The following is a 9,573-nucleotide window of genomic DNA, read 5'->3' as shown; positions in this document are numbered from 1 at the left end:
AACCTTCCACATCAGGAGTTAATACAAATACCAGTAATAATGCGGCAGGCCTTATAACCGCTAACCCTATGACTTTCCTTACAATGGAGTGGAGACTATTCTCTACCCTTTCGAAAAAAGAGACAGAATTGATTCAAAGTTCATTGACAGACAGTAGAAAAAGAGCTTTGGCGTCAAAAATTAGTAGCAATGCTGCTCGAGGCATAGAAAGTATGAATAGTCAGTCCGATTTAACGAATGAACCACTGGAAAATTCCCGGCTTCTTACGGTCTCTCCTGGTTCTCAAAGAAGCACGACGTCTGACTTGCTGAACCGACCGGATAAAGTTGTGCATATACTTAATGGATGGAAAATTAAATATTCTGGAGTAGGGGTGACTGTCGACAATTTTATATGCAGAGTAGAGACACTCACGAAAAAAACGTTAGAAGGAAATTTCACGGTACTTTGTAAAAATGCAAGCGTGCTTCTTGAAGGGAAAGCCAATTGGCGATATCACAAAGCCCACGGCGAAGTTGTCTGGGATGCATTTTGTGCAGCCTTACGTCAACAGTTTAGACCAAGTAGGGATGATGGGGATATAAAGGAACTGATAAGGAACACTAAGCAAAAGCAAAATGAAACTTTCGATTGCTTTTATGAGACTATATCAGGACTAGTTGATCAGCTAGAAGTTCCATGGATGCCGCATAAATTAGTACGGGTCCTTAAGAACAACCTACGTCCTGAAATTAGACATGAACTTTTAAATATCGAGATTAGATCAGTTTCGGAATTAAGAGAGATTTTTCGTCGACGTAAAGACTTTTGGCCGATATTAAACGATATTCGGAATACGCTCGAGGCTCTGTATTCAAGCGAAAAGTCTCCGAGCTCAATAAAGAACTATGTTGGAACTGTCGCAAAGAAGGGCACCGATATCCGGATTGTGTATCTGAGAGACGAATCTTTTGTTACGACTGTGGAACAGCCAACACATACAAACCGAATTGTAGTAAGTGCTCAAAAAACTACAAAACTAGCATGTCGAAGTCGCCATTCAGACAGGAGGCTTCGATCACCGTTCGAAGTCTAGCACCATTGACCGACGTCAGTGAGGGTGAGTGACACAACTCTGGCTGAGTTCTGTCACTCACCCTCCCTGACGAACAAAACTTATCTGCTAGTCCTTTGCTACACAGAAAAATCCCAGAATTAAAAACCGTGGTTATCACGGCCGTTGACCACACACCTGAATTGGAACAGCTTAAATCTCGTAGTTCGAAGCGAATAAAAGAATTTTGGAAGAATGTTAGGGAATGTAAACTCGTTGTAGCGTACCTCAGCTCTCTTTCTGAAATGCCTAAGGATCCTCGCCCTTTCTTGCCAATTCGTCTTCTCAATCGTACCGTTTATGGATTATTAAACTCTGGCGCAGCGATTAGTTGTGTTGGAGGACAGTTAGCTTGTGAAGTACTAGAAAAGTACGATTATAAAACGATAAAAGCTAATGCATCTACTGCAGATGGAAGATCTCAACAGATAGTAGGACGATTAAAATTGCATGTTGAATATAGTAACGTCAAAAAGCCATTGACGATTTACATAATACCCCCACTGAAGCAAAATTTGTATTTGGGAATAGATTTCTGGAGGCTGTACGATCTGCTTCCAAAATGTAAAAATATTTCCAAGATAGATTCTATCGATAGTAACGGAAAGGTCGAAACCGATCAACATGATCTGTCCGAGACTGAGAGAGCCAAACTAGTGAACGTAATCCATTATTTTCCCTCTTTACTCAAAAGGGTCTCGGCCGAGATCGATAACATTATACAATTGGAGATAGAGGAGAGTAGGGTGGATATGTATGTTCTGGATCAATGGGGGGTTTGTATGTTCTGGATCACTTTTTTATTGTATGTTCTGGATCACTTTTTCGCTGGTGCGGGGGTGCTTATCGCGAGCGGAAGTTGTTGTTGTGGAAGCTTCTAGGGCCGCGCTTACTTCCCCTCCCCCTTCCCCTTCCGCTTGTCCTGGTACTTGACCCTCTGGGGGGTTGCGATCACTTCCCCTCCCACTTCCCCTCCCCCTTCCCCACCCCCTTGTCCTGGTGCTTGACCCTCTGGGGAGTTGCGCTCACTTCCCCTCCCCCTTCCCATCCCTCTTGTCCTCGGACTCTCACTCTCGTTTGCGATAGCGCTCACTCCGCCCTTCCCTCCCACTTCCCCTCCCACTTCCCCTCCCACTTGTCCTCTCACTCTCGTTTAAAAGTTATGTATGTATGTATATATATATTATTTTCTTCGGTTTACAAACTCTTGTATTATGTGAATATTAATATAGTACAAACAACATGTAACCATAGAAAACAATATACTCTTTTTATCTCACTTTACTTTAAAAATATATATTTTTTGTCGTTACTCGTTCAAAAATTATATTTGTATGTATATTATTTTCTTCGGACTACAAATCTCCGTATTATGTGAATATTATTATAGTACAAAGAGTATGTAGCCCCATAGAAAACAATAAACTCTCTTTTATATCTCACTTCACTTTCTCTACATTTTGAAGGCTTAAAATACATATTTTTAATGTCATCATGACGAAAGATCTATTAAATATATAAGATTTTCCACATAATAACAATAAAAAGAATATACCCTTTATCTCACTTCACTTTCTCTGCATTTTGAAGGCTTTAAATATATTTTTGAAGTTATCGTGTTTAAAGATCTTTTAAATATATTCGATTTTTCCACACCATAACGTTAAAACAATATACTCTTTACCTCACTTCACTTTTTCCGCGTTTTTGAAGGCCTTAAATATATTTTTTGATGTAATCGTGGTGCAATATCTATTAAATATATTGGAATTTTCCACACAATAACATCAAAACAATATACTCTTTATCTCACTTCACTTTTTCCGCGTTTTTGAAGGATTTAAATATATTTTTTGATGTAATCGTGGTGCAATATCTATTAAGTATATTAGATTTTTCCACACAATAACATCAAAACAATATACTCTTTCACTATACTTTCTCCGCATTTTTGAAGGCTTTAAATATATTTTTGATGTTACCGTGGTGCTATATATATTAAATATATCAGATATTTTTCCCATGATGACAACAAATAATCCCAGTCGTAAGTTGCGGAACGTGTTTTAAAAAAACATAGTTCTGGGTCGTACCTTTTTTACGCAAAACAGCACGCATGCAAATTTTCCAAGGCAAATGTGCGTGCTGGGTGCATTCTATTGCGGTGCCTTCTAGAAGTCTTTTGGGTGCCATCTGGGTGTATTTCAATATAGTGCATCCAGGTGCATTTTAGTGGGAATGTAAAAAAACCAAACTCAAACCCGAAGGTTGCCGATGCCCATTTTTTTTACAATCGTCTTTTTTCGGAACTGTTCTCTTGACAAACAAATAATAAAGACAAAAGGGAACATGCAAGGAAGCGAGCGGTTTTTCTTGTCTCTTGCATTTCTCGTCAGTTGCATTTTTAGTTCTGAAAAGTGAAGTTCGTGCCACGTGTTTTAAAAAAGTTTGTTGCTTTCTGCCACCAATTTTACATCAATATTTTCACAGGTAAGTAAAGTGTAGATAATTTAGTTCAATATGAACACAATAAAATAACACAGTACATGTACACTGAACATTCAAACTAAAAACATATTAAACAAATAAAATAATAACTATTTGTATGTAAATTGTACATACAAAATAAACATATTGTATATTTGTAATGTATATACACATATTTCATATTCAATTTGCTTTATATTTTTCAGAATCGCAAAAAATGAATGGGCACACCAAGGACTGAACTGCGTAAATGACAAAAGTACATAAACAAGAAGGAAGCACCAAAGCACCGTACAGAAGGGGAGTTACTCCGATTAAAAATTAGTTGCGTTTTTGAATATTGAAATGAAAATAAATATGAAATTGAAATCCAGTTTTATGTATTCCTGGGGAAAACTTCCAGATATTTCGTTTTTGAATGCTTCTAGGTGCATTCCTGGGTACATGTTACAGGTGCATTAAAAAAGAGTACACCCAGAAGGAGTTTAGTATGTTGCTTCCAGGTGCATTAAAAAATAATACACCCAGAATGTGTTTAGTATGTTGCTTCCAGGTGCATTAAAAAAGAGTACACCCAGAATGTGTTTAGTTTGTTACTTCCAGGTGCATTCCAGATATATGCTTCCAGAAGCATGCAACGGGTGCATTCTTTTTTGTCCCGCACCCGTGTAAAAAGAACGGATAGACTCATCACTTCCGGAACACCTTTTTGATGCCATTACATAATGAAAGAACGCGTGCTGGAATGCTGTCATTTACGACTGGGATATGCTCTTTTATCACACACTTCACTTCCCAGGAAAATCAACCATCATTGATTGGTATGCTAAGTTTAAACGTGGTGAAATGAGCACTGAAGACGGTGAACGCAGTGGACGCCCAAAAGAGGCTGTTACCGACGAAAACATCAAAAAAATCCATAAAATAATTTTGAATGACCGTAAAATGAAGTTAAGCGAGATAGCAGACATTGTGAAGATATCAAAGGAACGTGTACATCATATCATTCGCGAATATTTGGGCATGCGAAAGCTCTGTGCAAAGTGGGTGCCGCGCGAGCTCACAATCGATCAAAAACAACAACGAGTTGATGATTCGGAGCAGTGTTTGGAGATCTTTAAGCGCAATAAAGCCGAATTTTTCCGTCGATATGTGACAATGGATGAAACATGGCTCCATCACTACACTCCAGAGTCCAATCGTCAATCATCTGAATGGGCAGCAAGCGACGAACCCAATCCAAAGCGTGGAAAAACGCAACAGTCGGCTGGAAAGGTTATGGCGTCTGTTTTTTGGGATGCGCATGGAATAATATTCATCGACTATCTCCAGAAGGGACAGACAATCAACAGCGACTATTACATTGCTTTATTGGAGCGGTTGAAAGCCGAAATCGCAAAGAAACGGCCGCATTTGAAGAAGAAAAAAGTGCTGTTCCACCAAGACAATGCACCATGTCACAAGTCTGGAAAAACGATGGCTAAACTTTATGAATTGGGCTACGAATTGCTTCCTCATCCACCGTATTTTCCAGATCTGGCCCCCAGCGACTATTTCCTGTTTGCAGACCTTAAAAGAATGCTCGCTGGCAAGAAATTTAAGACCGATGATGAAGTGATTGCTGAAACTGAGGCCTATTTTGAGGATAAGCCGAAAGAGTACTACAAAAGTGGCATCGAAAAGTTGGAAAATCGCTATAATCGCTGTATCGCCCTCGAAGGCAACTATGTTGAATAATAAAATTGAATTTTGAAAAAAAAATTTATTTTACTATGGTAGACCGGGGACTTTTCATCCGGTCTGTTACGCTGCTCCCATATGGGCTCGAGCCACAAAAAATGGAAGTTATATGCAAGACGGCGACTCCGTGCAGAGATTGTGTGCACTACGGGTATGCTGTGCGTTCCGCACGGTATCCCATGACGCGGCGCTGGTAATATCGGGAGGCATACCGATTGATCTGCTGGCAGTGGAATCAGCCAACATCCGCGCGGGCAGCACAGGGGTCGCAACTGCAGAATCCGTACGGAAAAGGTGCAGAGAACTCACCATTGCTAAGTGGCAAGAGAGGTGGGTAAATAGTAGCAAAGGACGATGGACGTATAAGCTTATCCCAGAACTGAAGAGATGGCTGGGACGGAAGCATGGACATGTGGACTACTACTTAACGCAACTGTTGACGGGACATGGATGCTTTAAATAGTCGGATAATGAAGACGCAGAACACGTGTTTTTTGTCTGTCCGAGATTCGAAAATGAACGAAGAGATCTGAGCATAAGGGTTGGGAGGACGCCAGCCGCTTGTAACCTGGTGGACATTATGCTTGAATCAGAAGTAAATTGGTCTGCGGTTTGCAACATGGCCACAATAGTACTCAAAAAACTGCGCATCGCAGAAAGACTGCGAAATTCCAATAGGATAGAATCCTAGAGAGCCCTAAGGGCATTCCCCCCCGGCGAAGTAATACCTAACGGCAGTACCGCCGGGGAAGCGGGGAGGGGGTGGAGTTTTTACTGGGTTAGAGTCCCAGACTTCGGCAAGCTAGTTCAGCTCCGAGTTGGCTTTCGATGCTTTAAACCACCAATAACACAAAAAAAAAAAAAAAAAAAAACACACACACACACACACACACACACACACACACACACACAAGGGTAAAATCAAGTTAGGATGGTCTATCTGCAAGGTGAAGGAGAGGGACTCGCAGCCCAGGTGCTACAAGTGCCTAGAGATTGGCCACATTGCTATAAAGTGTCATAGCAAAGTGGACAGAAGTGGGTGCTGCATTAAGTGCGGCAAGACGGGGCACAAAATCGCTCAGTGTCCCAACGAGAGCGTATGCTTTATATGCACCGAAGGAGGACCGAAGTCGAGGAACCACCAAGCAGGAAGCAGGCGGTGTCCTCACGCCGCAAAAAGAGCCGTAGCCAAACCCCGCGAATGGAAGTGATCCAGATAAACAAGAATCACTGCCGGGCTGCGCAGGACTTACTCCTGCAGTCAGCGAGGGAATGTAAGGCGGACCTGGCTGTCATCAGTAAACCCTACAAAGTCAAAGACGACGGCGACTGGATAACGGACACATCGGGCAAGGCCGCGATATGGCTGTGCAGAAGAAACGGTAAATCCTTTCTGGACGTGCACAAGGGCTCGGGTTTCGTCCGAGCTCGTATAGGCGAAATGTGGGTGCTATCTAGCACCTAGCCTCTCCACGACGGACTTTAGCCATGCCTTGGACACTATCGCCTTTGACGCAAGGGGCCGTTACCCCGCTATCATCGCAGGCGACTTCAACGCGTGGGCCGAAGAATGGGGATGCCCCAGCAGCAACATAAGGGGGCACACCCTACTCAATGCCTTTGCAACGCTAGACGTCACGCTGCTAAACGAAGGGACCCAGGAGACGTTCAATCGGGCTGGAGCTGGGTCTATCATAGACCTCACATTTGTGAGCTCCGCGTTAGCCCGGCGCTCTCACTGGAGAATCGGCGACTTCTTCACGGCCAGCGACCACGAGGCAATCCTATGCACAGTGGGCACACGGCCAGGACCAGAAACCCGTAACAGAGCAGTCAAGGGCTACCGCCAGGAGACGCTAAACGCCGAGGCGATGAGCAGGTGCCTCGCCGACATGGACTGCTCCACTGAAGCAGACGCGAATACCAACGCGGACGCGATAGCAGCCAGCTTGGAGGATGCGTGCAGGACAGGGATGCTGATGCGCAAACCATACAGTAGAGACCACGAGCCGGTACCTTGGTGGAACTCGGAGATAGCGACCCTCAGAAGGATCTGCCTCAGAGCCAGAAGGGCTCTTCAACGGTCAAGAAGGACCGACAGGGCCGAGGCCGCACACGTCGCCTTCAAGCAAGCCAGGAGGACCCTGAAGCACGCCATCCTGGACAGCAAACGGGAATGTTTCCTGAAGCTGTGCGACGCAGCCGAACAGGATCCGTGGGGTGGGGCCTACAGACTCGTGGTAAAGCGAGTAAGCGCAGGCAGCCGCTCTCCAACGGACCCTGAAACACTTAGCGATATTGTTCGCACACTGTTTCCTTCGGGTAGCGCCAAGGAAAGCATACAGCACAAAACGGCGCCTACGTGCGAGATCGAGGAAGTCACGGAGGCCGAGGTTACTGAAGCAGGACGCAGCCTACAGAACAACAAAGCCCCAGGTCCCGACGCAGTGCCCAACAGAGCAATGATGCTGGCGCTTGGGCTTCGGCCGGGCACTTTCGCGGACCTCTACAACGCCTGCCTGCGCGAGGGAACATTTCCCCGGAGATGGAAAGTACAGAAGCTGCTTCTACTCAACAAACCTGGGAAGCCGCCTGGTGAAGCTTCCTCCTACAGGCCAATTTGTCTGCTTGACACTGTTGGCAAAGTGTTTGAGAAGCTCATCTCGAAACGGCTAAACCTGGCCGTAGACGCGGCTGGTGGCCTATCCACCGCCCAGTTTGGTTTCCGGAAAGGAAAGTCAACGCTGGACGCGATCCGAATGGTCACCGGGACAGCTGCGGAAGCCATACGCGGGAAGCGTTGGAAAGGCGGCACAAAGAAGTACTGCCTTCTGGTCACGCTCGACATCAAAAACGCGTTCAACACGGCGAACTGGACGAGGATCTTGCAGGCACTAAGGCGGCTACGGATTCCGGAGTACCTCACCAGGATAGTCGACAGCTACCTCGGCGAAAGGGTGCTGCTTTTCGATACGAGCGACGGCCCGAAAGAGTACTGCGTAACTGCTGGGGTTCCACAAGGATCGGTCCTGGGCCCCCTGTTGTGGAACACTATGTACGACGGAGTGCTGAGGCTTCCCATGCCTGCAAACGTCCACGTGACTGGCTTCGCGGACGACGTCGCCATCACGATCGTGGCCAAGACGATAGCCGAAGTGGAGGACATGGCAAACACTGCGGTGAGGAAGGTGGAATCATGGCTCTCACTCGCCGGGCTCCAACTCGCGGCACATAAAACAGAGACCGTCCTTATAAGCAGCCGGCAACTCGTCGAGACGGCCAAGCTGACGGTCGGAGGGGTTGACATTGTCTCGCAAAGAGCCATAAAATACCTAGGCGTCATGATAGACACCAGGCTGTCCTACAAAGAGCTCCTAGAGTACGCCAATAAGAAGGCCGCTGCGACCGCCAGATCGCTCGCGCGGATTCTCCTGAACACAAGGGGCCCAAAGCAGGAACGGAGGAAACTCATAGCGAGCGTCGTCACGTCCCAAGTACTTTATGCCGCCCCGGTATGGGCTAAAGCCGCCACGACGCCCTCGTATATGAGTGGCGTGGCTCGCACGCACAGACTATGTGTAACAAGGATATCGTGTGCCTTCCGGACAATCTCTGAGGAAGCTGCGCTGGTCATAGCTGGTCTAGTTCCGGTGCAAGAACTGGTAAGAGAGGCGGTAGAAGTGGAGGAAACGGTCACGACCACGGACGACCAAACTAGGCGCGAGGCAAGACGGCCCGCGAGAGAGAGATCCATCTCTCGGTGGCAGGAGAGGTGGGATTCCGCAACCTCTGGACGCTGGACCCACGATCTGATTCCCGTCTTGAGTCCGTGGCTGGAAAGGAGGCACAGGCAGGTGGACTTCTACCTGACCCAGATCTTGAGTGGGCACGGATGCTTCCGGTCGTACCTGAAGAAGTACGGTCACGACACGAGTGACGGATGCCCATCCTGCGGCTCTGGAATCGAGGAGAACGCACGCCACGTCCTGTTCGAGTGCGTGCGGTTCGTAGAGGACAGGACCGCCCTGGAAATAGCGACCGGTGTCAGCACTAGCCCCAGCACGCTAGTGCCAACCATGCTAAGAGGCCAAACGGAGTGGGACGCGACGACCAAATTCGCTGCGTCTGTAATGCGAAAACTCAGGATAGCTGAGAGAGAGAGGAGAGGCCTGGACACGTAAGCTGCCGCGGTTGTGCGAAGCATTGCTTTGCGGCCGTACCGCACAACATCTGCAGTTTACGCCCATTTACC

General features: G+C 46.2%; 1 long non-coding RNA gene across 1 annotated transcript; it reads left to right on the top strand.

Moving 5' to 3' along the window:
• The first annotated feature begins 3,285 nt into the window (after window positions 1–3,285).
• Window positions 3,286–3,954, top strand: LOC139354226 (uncharacterized). Its single transcript, XR_011605375.1, has 2 exons — window positions 3,286–3,584; window positions 3,788–3,954. It is a non-coding gene; the product is annotated as an uncharacterized lncRNA (long non-coding RNA).
• Window positions 3,955–9,573: the final 5,619 nt, after the last annotated feature.

The sequence above is a fragment of the Drosophila suzukii genome (assembly GCF_043229965.1).
Source record: "Drosophila suzukii chromosome 2 unlocalized genomic scaffold, CBGP_Dsuzu_IsoJpt1.0 scf_2c, whole genome shotgun sequence".
Taxonomy (NCBI): domain Eukaryota; kingdom Metazoa; phylum Arthropoda; class Insecta; order Diptera; family Drosophilidae; genus Drosophila; species Drosophila suzukii.
This window is presented reverse-complemented; position numbering and strand designations above follow the sequence as displayed.